The following is a 13,457-nucleotide window of genomic DNA, read 5'->3' as shown; positions in this document are numbered from 1 at the left end:
GTGTTTGTGACCCCAAAGTTTCCGCGGCGGCCGCCGGGGGCCCTCCCTGTGCTCGGCGGGCACCTGCCCCGCGGCGCCGGCGGAGGGGCGCGCTCGGGAAGGCCGCTTCACCCGCGGCGCTTCTCCCCCCGCCCCCGCCCCCGCCCCCGCCGGCCGCGGACCCCGGAGAGCACAGGGCAAAGGGCCCAGACTCGCTTTTCACAGACGCTGCGGGTTCTCCAAATTGGGAATGCGTTTGGGGGCTTCGGATTCACTGGTCACCGAAGTTCCTGTAATAACTCTTTGAATTATTATCATCAGTACTCTATTTTTTTTTTTAAGATTTTTATTTCTTTATTCATGAGAGAGACAGAGGCAGAGACACAGGCAGAGGGAGACGCAGGCTCCATCCAGGGAGCCCGATGCGGGACTCGATCCCGGGTCTCCAGGATCCGGCCCTGGGCTGCAGGCGTTGCTAAGCCGCTGCGCCATCCGGGGATCCCAATACTCCATTTTCAAAGTGGTTTTGCAGTTAACTCATTTTCCATGAAGCCACTTTGAATAATGTTGGTCTAAAGTGGTGCCTCGATTGCATAAGCCACCCAGGCCTGCGAGGGAGGCGACTTTGCATCTGTGCTGTACCTGGAGGCTCTGGCCCGACCTCCACCTCAGCAGTGTATAGTACTCCGCGTGCACGAGGCTTTTGTTAATGTGCTTCCAAAATCATCCGTAGTCACCTGGAAGGACTCCACGTTTTCTGTCTCGGTGACATCGCACCGCACCGTAAGTGAAGTGTGGCTCCTTCCGGCCTGTATGTGCAGCGTCTCCTCCCTGAAGCGTATTCCCTGTACCCCAACCGGGGGAGGGCTCTCCTGTTTGATTTCTCCCGCTCCTAGGGCGCTGGGCCTTCTCTCCGGTGCACTCTCCTGGCCTTCGTCTCCAGCCAGCCTGCTGCAGCCATAGCTCCAGGTGTTTCACAGTCCTACCGAGTTAGAACCTAGTAGTTCGTAGGCTAGACAGTCAAGGACCATTTTGGTCACCTCCTCATCCCTTTAATTATACCATGCATTTAGTAAACGTTTTAAGTACAGCTTTCAGGTTTAAATTTTAAAACAAGCTATATTGTATCTACCAACAACCTAGTGTTTGTAACAGATGTACAACGATAGGATTTTATTTTATTTTTTTAGCTTTTATTTATTTATTCATGAGAGACACAGAGAGAGAGAGAGTCAGAGACACAGGCAGAGGGAGAAGCAGGCTCCATGCAGGGAGGCCCACATGGGACTCGATCCTGGGTCCCCAGGATCACACCCTGGGCTGAAGGCAGCGCTAAACCACTGGGCCACTGGGGCTGCCCACGATAGGCTTTTTAAAAATGAGTTTTAGAAGGTAACAGTGAAGTCAATTTTGGGATTGGCAGAAAATTCTGTAATGTAGTAAAGAATTTTTGACTAACTGCTGTTTAGATCTTTTGTATAGAGATAAAAATATGGAGAGAGAATCTCTCAACCTATAGACTAACTTGTGGACACATAAATAGCACTTGAAAATTGTGCTGGCTATTTAATTTGCTAGATCACTGTAATTCTGTGTTAAGGGGGGAAAAAATCCCTAGGTTTTTTGTTTTGTTTTGTTTTGTTTTTAAGAATTTATAAGCACATTCATATCTATGGCAGGGATGGCTAATAGCCTACCCAGTATCCAGTTTTCCCATTTTCCTGCCTACAAGAACCCAAATAGTGTTTGGGATAACAGTGTGTCCAGCTGAAACACTGGTCACTTCAGGCTCCCTTGCGGCTGGGCATGGCTCTCTGACACATAAATGACCAAGGAGATAAGAGCAAAGTTCGCTAGCTGGAACCTTCGAGAAATCATTCTAAAAGAAAACAGACTTGGCAACTTTATTTTGCTCTCACCCTTCCCCCTTCCTGCCTAGAAGGGCAGCAGCCATCTTGCAAGCATGAGGAAGAGAACCACTAGCAAGGATGGCAGAGTAGAAAGGCAGAGAGAACCTGGGTCTGCAGTGGCATTCCTGTTTCTTGCAGGAATAAAACAGATGCCTGACTTTTTTGTAAGCCATTATAGCTGGGTTCTTGTTGTATGGAGCCAAAAGCAATCCTAGCTGATACAATGTGCCATTTAAAAATCCCTATCTGGCCTGGTAGGGTCATGCAATCCTAAGCCTTAGGCAAATATTAACTTAATTTTCTGTATGAGGTTAAATAAGCATTGTTCACACCATAAACAACCTAGTACACGATATTTCCACGGAAGCCTGTTTTTCTCTTGTGTCTTCGTTCTACCTAATTTTTTTCCCTGACAAACAGAATCTGCACTTGCAACTCACGCTGTGTTACGTCTGATATAAACAGAGCTTATGTTTTAGCACTCTGAGGAATCTCTGGAGAGTAGCTAGCACTTAAACAGAGCACCTGGGTGCATTTAGCTGAATCATCCCTTAAAAGGCTCACTCAGTACAGGAGAAAGACACTAGATTTACTCTGTAGTGTTGTTGTTGTTAATGGTGACATGGATTTTTTTTTCAAGTTTTTTTCAAATACTCATTCATTGGTGAAATTTATACAAGGAAACAGCAGATGAATTGAAGCAAATAAAAGTACTGGAAAGGATAGCAATAGTAGCTCTACGTTATAACTCTATACTCCGCCCTCGTTGTACCCATTACCCATCAGATAGCCAGCAGAAAGCACACAAAATGTATGCATGGTCAGATGCTATCTGCAAACCCACTCTTCACATTTGTGGGGCCTATAGCAAGGGTATAAACGGAGGCCCTGGCTTTCTCTTCTAGGTCTCTTCACCTAGGGCTCTGTCCTATGTGCATGTGGACCTGGCATGCTTCTCTGTATGAGCAGCTTAGCTACATATCTCTTCCCTATCCACACTTTCCTGTCAGCCACCCCAGGTCACCCCTCTGGACTAGGGTTGCACTTAAAAGGACTCTCTTGGGGAAAAGGCCAAAGACCCTGGTGGGAGATTTTGGAGCTGCAGGTAAGTATGTCTACTTGACACCAAGGACTCCTCACCCTGAGGTGAGGCACTGGTGGGGAGTTTCTAAAGCCCAGGGCCCAGTGAAGGAGTCCCCAGTAGCTTGGGTCTAGAGTGGCAAGGTAAGATGGGACACTTAGTTCAATTTGAATTTCAGATAAGCAACAAATAATGTTTAGTATATCCCCTGCAATACTAGCAACATGTTATACTAAAAGAAATTATTCATTATTTATCTGAAATTCTTAATGGGGGCCTGTTTTATTGGCCAACTCTCTCAACCCAAAGTGTTCCTAAGGGCAGTTCTCGCTCCCTGATTAGTCAAATAACTGAAGGCATATGACACCACAACTTTGAAAAAGTGATCATATTCCAGCAGAAAGACAGAAATGCTTGAACTGTGCTAGTAAACTAGATACATATACTGGGGGAGGGTCAGGAAACCGAGGAAATCAAAAACAAGTCTTGGAGAAATGTTGATTTAATATGCAGTAATTAGTACTTAATTGCCTAAGAAAATATTATGACCATGTTATATTCTCAGCTATGTAAAAGACTGACTGTGAATATGAAATAAACATCTTTTAAAATGTGCAAAAATGGATATTGGCAGGAAAGAGTACTTCATGCTAATGGAAGGTAGACATGTAAATCCCCGAATGTTAACAGAAAGTCATCTCACTTTATTGATTTTGGCTATTTAAGAAAAGCCATAGACCACTTAATCTTCCTTTTATTTTTTTTAAGCCATATTGAATTCTGTGTGTTTATCCAATTACATCATGGGAGCTGGTTGGGGAGGGGAAACACAGGGAGAGCCACAGTCCTCGAGAGAGTTTAAGTAAAAAAGGTAATTACAGGTTCACATAACTGGAAATGATAGGAGTGAAGCAGAATTTGGGGTAACTGAGTCCTGATTAAGCTAATGAGCTCTTGGCATGGCTCAAGGTAGGGAAAAGAAGCTAAAGTGATCTTCTGGGTAGCACCCTTTGGGCTACTCAATGTACTGTTGTGTTTTCCAGTGATGCTATATAATTGGTATGGATATTCCTCATGCTTATAATACAAATGATCATAAAGTTCAGAGGGGATTATCTTGGTAGAGAAAAGCCAGACATACTAGTTCCCTTGGAACCCCACAACTTTAATAACAACTTTCTGCCATAAGTTTCTTTGAAGATTTCACCCATGGGAGCCTTTGACAAAGGGAGGCAGCCTCTTTGTAGAGATACCACTTTGGTCATGGAGTTGTTGCCCCTCTGACTAGAAGCAACTGGAAGCAATTATTTGGCTCCTATAGAAACTGAATGCCTGACCTATCAAGGCCTTGGGACTCTTCCCATGGTATCTTCTCATTCTGAGGAGGATCAACATGGACTCAATGACTAACAGTGTAGGAAGGACAAGCCTCACTGATGACATGCAAAATGTGTATTCAGAATGCAGCCAGACTGGCCTTAGTAGTGTCTTAACTTTACACGCAAAAAAGTGGCAGCTATCTCTTTGGATTGACACGGCTTAGACCATAAGGCTAATGACCACTTGTCTGAGTACACTGCTCGTCATGTCCCCCTACATTAGATATGTGGGCCAGGGTAGGGACATAGTGTGTCTGTACATTTTGAAAAATTTACTTGTTGGGCACCTGGCTGGCTCAGTGGTTGAGCATCTGCCTTTGGCTCAGGGCGTGATCCTGGGGTCCTGGGATCGAGTCCCTCATCTGGCTCCCCATAGGGAGCCTGTTTCTCCCTCTGTCTATATCTCTCTTTCTGTGTGTCTCTCATGAGTAAGTAAATAAAATCTTTTTATTTTTTTTAAAGATTTATGTATTTATTTATTTATGAGAGAGAGGCAGAGACACAGGAGGAGGGAGAAGCAGGCTCCATCCAGGGAGCCCGACACGGCACTCGATCCCGGGACTCCAGGATTGCACCCTGGGCCAAAGGCAGGCGCTAAACCGCTGAGCCACCCAGGGATCCCATAAAATCTTTTTAAAAAATTTACTTGTAAAAAAAAAAAATTTACTTGTAATGAGGAAGGCTATGGTTATGTGGGAGTAAGAGATATATGAGAAATCTCTGTACCTTCTTCTCAATTTTGCTATAAACCTAAAATTGCTCCAAAAACAAAATACTCTTGTCCTTGCATCTGCCCCTTCTAGATGAGAGGTCTAAATACAAGTAGAGGATGATCTAATAAAGGCAAATTTGTAGCTACTAGAATGGAGTACACTGATTTTTGGAGTGGGGGGAACATTGTAAGATCCAAGGGGCTCAGAAGAGGAAGGATATTAATGATCTTTATATTTGAGAACTGCACCTGGAGTCTTCTTCACAAAACCTCTTCCAAATTTTTGCAAATGTCTTAAATTTAACTGATGAGGTCTAACCACTATTTGGGCACCACTCCCGTTAATCCTGCCAAGAAGTCTGTTGAAAATAGCAGGAGATGGCTTGTCTCTATACCTCCTAGGGAAAAATAAAAATAAAAAAGCCCTGTCAACATCTCTGGATGTCTTCTCCACTTCTACTTCTATGGTCACCACTCTGTCATTCAGTGGGGCAGAAGAATGCCACTCGACTGGTTATATGAACAAACTGAACAGGCCGGACAGACTGTTCTTAGGTAGACCCTCCAAAAATGCCTACCCTCAATTACTCAGACTGAACTGGGAACCCTGAAACCCACCAGACAGTTGGGAGGCCACACTGGCTGCCCTATCAACCTGTGCTCCCTGACTGCTGGTGGTCCCATTTAGGGATCTTAACAGTTATACACAACACTTGCTTTCCGGGGGCACCATGTGTGCTCCTGGGACTGTGCTTCCTGTATGGAAACTAGGGGTTCACTTGCCTCTCTCTAAAAAAATTGTTGACTTGCACATTAGGGTTAACCATAAGAGACCTTTAAGTATCTAAGTAAACACCATAAGTAGATCGTGTAACCCTCAGACAACAGCAGAGTTCTCTCCAAAATGAGGCTTGGTTACTTCTGGAAAATTCCAGAGGATTAACTGACTTATTATTGATGTGGTCCCTATGATGCAGATCCTCCAGTTAGAAAAGGTGACTCAAAATTTGTCCTTGACTCTAGCTGAAGTGATCACTGACATTACGTTGACCCTGGAAGGCATTCAAATTGTCTTCAATTGACTGGCCAGGGTTGTCATAGATGAATTGCCCTAGATGTCTTCTTTGCAGATCAAGGCAGAGTCTGTGTAGTGTCTAATACTGTACCTTAGGACACCTCGGTGGCTCAGCAGTGGAGCATCTGCCTTCGGCTCAGGGCGTGATCCAAGGATCCAGGATCAAATCCCACATTGGGCTCCCTGCATGGAGCCTGTTTCTCCCTCTGCCTGTGTCTCTGCCCCTCTCTCTGTGTGCGTCTCTCATGAATAAATAAATAAAATCTTTTAAAAAAACAAAAACCCTTTAATACTACCTGTATTAATACCTCAGGCCAAGTGGAAAAGTCAGTATAGAAACTAAAGGAGAAAGCCAGAAAGCTATGTTAGACTCTGATGGCTTTTGGAATTTGTTCAGCTAGTTGTATCCAGGATCCTAGGGGTATGATTGTGGTCGCTACTGCAGTCTGGCCCTATTCTGCTACAACTGGAATGCTGTGGACAGTAGCCTTAATTAAATGCTGTGCGAGATAGATTAAATGGGTTCAGGGAGTGACTGACTGGCTCAGTCAGTAGAGCGTGCCACTCTTGATCTCAGGGTTACAAGTTCGAGCCTCATGTTGGGTGCAGAGGTTACTTAAAATAAAATCTTCATTGGGGCACCTGGAGTGGCTCCATTGGTTAAGTGTCCAACTCTTAATTTAGGCTTAGGTCATGATCTCAGGGTTGTGAGTTCAAGCCCTGTGTCAAGCTCCGTGTCAGGCTCCCTGTGAGGCTCCAAGATCAACAGGAACTCTACCTCTCTCCTTTTCCCTCTCCCTCTGCCCCTTCCCCTGCTCTCTCTCTCTCTCTCTAAAATAAATAAATAATAAAGAAATAAATAATAAAAAAATAAAATCTTCAAAAAATAAATAAATGAATGGATTCAGCCCTTACCTCTGTAAGTCAGATTAATTAGAGTAGCTGACAGAGTGGCATACTCATCGGAAACTTCTCCATGAGTCTCTCATGTTTCTGCACATCTTGTTCCAGACTGTCCTGTCAAAGATAATTGTATTTTGAGCACTCTTGGAAGACAGAGAGAGTTTCCTCTCAAGCAAAGGGCAGGTTTGTTTACAGCCTTGTAAGATAGATAGTGTTTCCTTGAAGGCAAAAGTCAGGTAAGGTTACTGCCCTATAAGATTTGAACTCAGGGCCGCCAACTCAGGTTCCTTCTCCTATAATGGTACCCACTGTCCACTCAGGCCTCTACATCATGCGGTGGAAATCTGGACTCAGACTGCTGCCACTGCTGAAGAAGAAGAAATGTCAGTGCCATGGCTACTCTTTCTCTGTGAATAATATAAAGCCTTTGGTCTCTGATCCAGGAATACTGTTAACAACATCCACAAACCTATGGCAGGCTAATTTGCTAGCTTGTAAGCGGGATAAAGTCTGGTGCCTTTCACAGTTCTTACTACCATGCTATCAAAATTCTAGATTTCCTTCTCCTGTATTCAATAATGATTCTCAAGGAGACTGTCAGTAATAAGAAAGGTACAATTTATCTACTGGACTAGAGGAGCCAGCAGGGCATCAAGTGGAGACAACCAATGAAGAGTTGGATATTGTGGTATTTGGTATATGAGTGATATTAAAGACATGGATTTGGTTAAGGTTACCCAGGAAGAACACATAATATAAGTGGTACACCTGAGCCCGCTCACATCTCACAAAAGCCAATTTTGTCCAGATCTTCCTAATTCTATGTTCATCTTGGTAGCTTGAAGTTGACCATATGAGAGTTTTAATGCTATGGAAATTAGTAAATGCTACAAATCAAAGCTCCCCCCGCCAATCCTATGAGAGCTAGTTACCAGCATGCCACAGACTATGGTATCGCTGATAAACAACGGGGAGCAGGTTCCTTAATCTATTTCTTCTTCTGTGAAATGTGGAGAATAATTTGCCTATATTGTGGGATTGCTTAGAGGACTGGACAAGGGAATCTGCAAGCATGTAGAATAATGTTGATATATATTGTATTTAAATGAATTTAAGATGCTACCAAATTAAAGATTTAACCTTAATTATGTCATTCAGCCCAGAGAGAAAAAACACTGCTAACTCACTATGCTTTCTTACCACATGATTGTAAGACATGTCTCAACTTCAATAATGGTAAAACTGAAAAAATATCTTAGAATGAATGAAATACAGTGGCTTGTTTATAAAATGCTTCACTAACAGCATATTATGACTATGACCAGCTACAATGTGTGTGTAGGGCCACCTGGGTGGCCAGTCAGTTGAGCCTCCAACTCTTGGTTTCACCTCAGCTGGTGATCTCAGGGTCATGGAACCAAGCCCCACATCAGACTCTGCACTCAGAGTGGAGTCTACATGGGATTTCTCTCCCCTCTTCCTTTTGCCCCTCAAATAAACAAATGAATCTTTAACATAATAAATAAAATGTGTGTATATATGTAGTAAACAGTCATGTCTTATTCTACTATTTTAACCATTAATTTATCCAAAACTTCTAAAAAGAAAACTACTGAGAAGTTAGTTTTAATGAATGCACAACATATAAGTAGGAGGGGAGGAGGAGACTGGAAATGTGTCTGTTTTTCAAAATAAACCCAAACACACAATGAAATGAATTTTGAATTTCAAAATAGTTTTTTTTTTAAATATTTTATTTATTTGAAAGAGAAAAAGAGAGAGAGAATGAGGGGTGGCGCCGCGGGCAGAGGAATCTCAAGCAGATTCTGTACTGAGCACAGAGCCACGGAGGACTCAATTTCAGGACCCTGAGATCATGACCTGATCCCAAAATCCTGAGTCGGCTGCTTAATCAACTGGACCACACAGGTGCTCCTCAAAATAGTTTCTTTTAAATGAAGATTTAAACATACAAGAAACATCAATGGGACCATACAATAATACTTACAATCATAAAAATGTGAGTGCACAGTTAGGAGTCCCCTGAACAGTTTTTCTGTATTTTAGAACAGCCTGTAAACTTCTGTGAAAATGATGGGAGTATTAAATGTATTTATTTGACTCATTATGTTCATCTTGCGAAAAGGAAAGGGAACTGTAAATAATTACAAAGGAAGGGAATTGTCTAAAGTGTAATTATCCCAAGTCCATGGGAATGAATTTATATTGTATAAAGAAAAACTCCTGGAAACAAATGAATCAGGTTGCCAAACTTGGAGAGAGAAGAGAGGCTACTATATTCACACAGGAGAACTTCAAAGAGAAATATTCTTTGTTTTCTTTTTACATCGTTGGAACTAAAAATAAACCAGAAGAGCCTGCCATGATTATGTGAAAAATTTACAGCTATTACACAGAATACAGAGTTTCAAGCAGGTTATAAAATACAATGACCTTCAGTAAAACTTTACTCGAAACTTCACAGAAGTAATCTCCAATTCCCTCTGTGGAAGCTTAATGTGCAGCATAGAAAGATCTGGCTTTTGACCTCAAAATAACTCCAGAGCTCAGCACACAGTTTCCGGACTCTTTGCCTAAATGCATGCTTGCCAGCTGACCACAGCTGAGGCGGTCTGATGGAAGTAGTGTGCAAATCATTTTTCAGACCGTGATGGGAAGGACACTCCCAAAAACCAGTGTAATGGACGTGGCATGAAATTTTCAATCAGGAGACAGATTTCTATGACATGTAGACATGTGCCTTGGACAAAGCAGCTTGTCATGCTCGGAGTTCTTATCAAAAGGAAACAATAAAACTTGCCTTTTTGGAATCATGAGACTCCTGAAAGGATCTACACATATTTTTTTTTTACACATATTTTTTAAAGTGCTTTTTAAGTTGTAAAAGTCTTTTACACATATAGTAAGTGAATTATTATTACTACAACCCTGCAGGGCCCGCAAAGCAGCAATCACCATACTGTTGTATCATGAACTTGGGATACGACTCCACACAAATGAGTAGTAAATAATTATTCGAAAATGAAGGCATATTAAGATGTCTTCTTAACCCAAACAAGTGTTTCAAGGTAGAAATGCCACTTTTTTTTTTCTATTATAAAGTCTAAAAGAATGTGAGAAATTTCAGGGCTTTTAATTCAGACTGGGATTTGAATATGGATTCAACATCTTACTAGCTGTGTGACAGTGGGCAGTTGACTCAACCTCTCTGAGTTTAGGGAGGCCCTACCTCCCAGGCTTGTGGGTTTTCCATTGTGTATAATGCCAACCTAGATCAATAAATTCTAGCTTCTTCTCTCTGCTTTTAGATACTTTGTCTGTTTTCCTTACATTTTGCAGGGAGCTCTGGAAAAATCCAACATGGTTTTGGGTAATGCTTTATAGACTGGTAATAGCATTTTTTTTCCCACCCTTCCTATATACTAGGTACTGTGTTGAGTCTTCACATTTAATCTTGTCTTTTCATTTAATCCTTGCACAACCCTATAAGGAAGGTATTAATGTACTGTATTAGTTTACTGTTATTATCGTAACAACCAGCATTTCAGTGGCTTAAAGCAACACAAATGTATTCTCTCATGGTTCTGAAGATCGGAAGTTCAAAACGGGTCTGCAGGGGCTGTGTCCCTCCAGGAGACTAGTGGACGATCCATGCCATACCTTTTCCAGCTTCTAGAGAATACTCACTCTCCTTGGCTCAAGGCCCCTGCATCAACTGGACCTCTGCTTCTGCTGCCACTTCTCTCACTTTCCTGCCTCCCTCTTTCCTGTGTAAGGACCCTGGTGATTACATCACACCCACCTGAATAATCTCCCCCTCTTAAGATTCTTAGTCACAACCACAAAGCCCTGTTTGCTGTGTAGGGTAACATACTCACAGGATTTGGGGATTAGGAAACTTCTCTTGGAGAAGTCATCATTCTGTCTACCATACATGCCTGTGGAACAAACGAGGGAAGGGGGACTTCATAATCAGAACCCAGGTTCTGAGTCTTGACAGCATTCTCCCCCCTTACTGTCTACAATGAGGCCATTTGGTTTGTGGGAGTGTGTTTCGTTTTGGGCGTGGTTGCGACATTTGCTAAATAAGGATCAGATGTGAGTTGATTTTGTGCATTGTCTTGAGCCCAGGAGCCATATTTATTGTCTACCACCCCACTGATCACCTTCAAGAAAAATTTAGGACCTAGCTGGAAATGTACCAGTTGTTACAGAGAATTAAACAAAGACCCAGAGCATGTTGTCCTTGAGGGCATTTCCAAGACCAACAGTAAAAAAGTACAAAAATATACGTGTCAGACTGAAGCCCAGGTGGGCCTTGCTGCCCCCACTGGGAAGGATAATTAGCATATTCTGTAACACGGAATTCTTTTGTGAGTCTTTTGCAATGGAGTTGTTGACTTGCTCCACTTACTCTATCTTGATTACCATTTGCTCATGAAAATACTGATTGAGGTTGAAACTTTGCTTGCCTTTTTTTTTTTTTTTTTTAAGATTTTATTCCTGAGAGACACAGAGAGAGGCCGAGACACAGGCAGAGGAGAAGCAGGCTCCCTGCAGGAGCCTGATGAGGCACTCATCCCAGGACCCCAGGATCACAACCTGAGTCAGAGGCAGATGCTCAACCGCTGAGCTACCCAGGGGTCCCAAAACTTTGTTTTACATTTTTAAAGTTTGGAGTTTCTGCCTACTTACAGGAATTCAAGCAATAATCCCTGCTGGGGATAGGAGTTCTGCTCAAACCAAGTTTTCCTCACTAAAGATTGATGAAAACCATTTCACTAAGATGGGAATTTAGAGGGACATATAAGCAAGTCCCCCAATAATGAGCATGTAGTTCCTTTAAACATTACCTCTTTTCATTGCCTGCTTTTGCCAGATTTGAAAGCAGCTTGCTTTCTGAGGAAAATGCTGATGCTATTTATATCTTGTGTGGAGGAAACCTGGAAAGGAAGAGACACGGGCATTTGAGATTTCAGCAATTGCAGGGCTTCAGGAAAAGGAAAGAAGCAGAGAAGAGAAAGGGAAAGGGGAGAGGAAAGGAAGAAGGACATAGTAGGGGTGAGGTGAGGGGGTGGAGAAGGAGCAGAAGGAAATCCCACAGCACAGCCATAACTGCCCATTTCCATGGGTGTGAAGGATGGGATCACAATTCCAATCCTCTGTTGAATATTTTGTGTTTGTTTGTTTTAATTTAGAAGGAGCCAAAATGAGACATTTGTAGGGTCCTAGGGCTGTTTGTCACTGCTAACACCAGCTAACTGACTCTCTCAGGCTGCTCCCCGCAGCTCAAGTTAGGATGAGAATATTCTTGGAAGCGAGGCTGAAGGAGGGTTGGGAGGAAGCGAGAGGAGGAAGAGAGGCAAGGCCTCTGCCTTGCTGGGGCCGCCAGTCAGGTGCTGAGCTGGCTGAGTGGCCTCTGACCTCTGAGAACAACTGGAATCTCGGCTCCCTCAGCAGTTTCAGGAATGTTCGGATTGCACATGTGATACTCCAAAGTGCACGAAGTACATGCAAGATGTGGATGAAAACATGTCTCTAGGACCTGGGCCTCTGAAACCTTGTGCCATTCAGGGATCAGGAAAGTGAACCCTAGGCCCGGGAGAGGAGCTAACCCTCCGGAAGCGCCATGAGTTCCTGTCAATGTCGGTGGCTGGTGGCTTCCGGGGGTGGAGGGGGTGGTGGTGGGGATTTGGGGAAACACCACATGTCGCATGTCCGGGGGTGGGGTGGGGTGGGGGGGGTGGATGGGGTCAGGAAAGCCATGTGTGAAAAGGAGAAAGTACTCTATCCTGGGCAGTACCTATAATGAGGCCACTATTTGTTTATCTGGTTGACTCTGAAGCTTCTCTCTCTCTCTCTCTCTCTCTCTCCCTCTCTCTCTCTCTCTCCCTCTCTCTCTCTCTCTCTCTCTCTGCTGCTTTTCTTCCCCAGTTTGTCCATGTTCATGGCTTTGTACACAATCAGTGCCCTTACTCCAACGCCAACATGAAGCTTCTTCTTTATGCACCTCTTGCACCGCAATTCTATATTCATAATTCTGTTAAGGTGTTTGTATCTGGTAAAAAATTTTTGCGTAGCTCTTCATATAATCCAATAGTAATATATTATCTACTGAAAAAAACAGAGGAGTGACATAACAAACAGCTTTCCTTTGGATAATTACCTCTTGCCTGTTGCCAGATCTTAAGGGTCCATCTTCCAGTCCTTTCTCTATAGGACCACAATAAAGTGTTCCAGAAGGATTAGCTAATGGCCTGCTGGCTTCAGTTAATTTCCTTTGAGAAGATTTATCTTTATTTGTGTCTATACTAGCAACTGGATAGCAGCACTTACAGGTTTTTGAAGCACTCTTCTCTTATGTACCATTAACGCAATGAGTAAAGATCAAAATGTT

At 43.1% G+C, this 13,457-nt stretch overlaps 1 long non-coding RNA gene across 1 annotated transcript in view; it reads right to left on the bottom strand.

Annotated features, from left to right (window-relative positions):
- Positions 1-327: 327 nt before the first annotated feature.
- LOC112930580 (uncharacterized) overlaps positions 328-13,457 on the bottom strand; it is a 69,534-nt gene continuing 56,404 nt past the window's right edge. Inside the window, exons 8-10 of the long non-coding RNA XR_011996616.1 lie at positions 11,914-12,003; positions 7,052-7,153; positions 328-991 (exon numbers count right to left, since the gene is read on the bottom strand). This is a non-coding gene — a long non-coding RNA (uncharacterized lncRNA). The remainder of the gene's footprint in view (positions 992-7,051; positions 7,154-11,913; positions 12,004-13,457) is intronic.

Source organism: Vulpes vulpes, chromosome 13, assembly GCF_048418805.1.
Source record: "Vulpes vulpes isolate BD-2025 chromosome 13, VulVul3, whole genome shotgun sequence".
In the NCBI taxonomy this organism is placed as follows: domain Eukaryota; kingdom Metazoa; phylum Chordata; class Mammalia; order Carnivora; family Canidae; genus Vulpes; species Vulpes vulpes.
The sequence above is the reverse complement of the archived record's forward strand: the minus strand, read 5'-3'. Positions and strand labels throughout refer to the sequence as shown.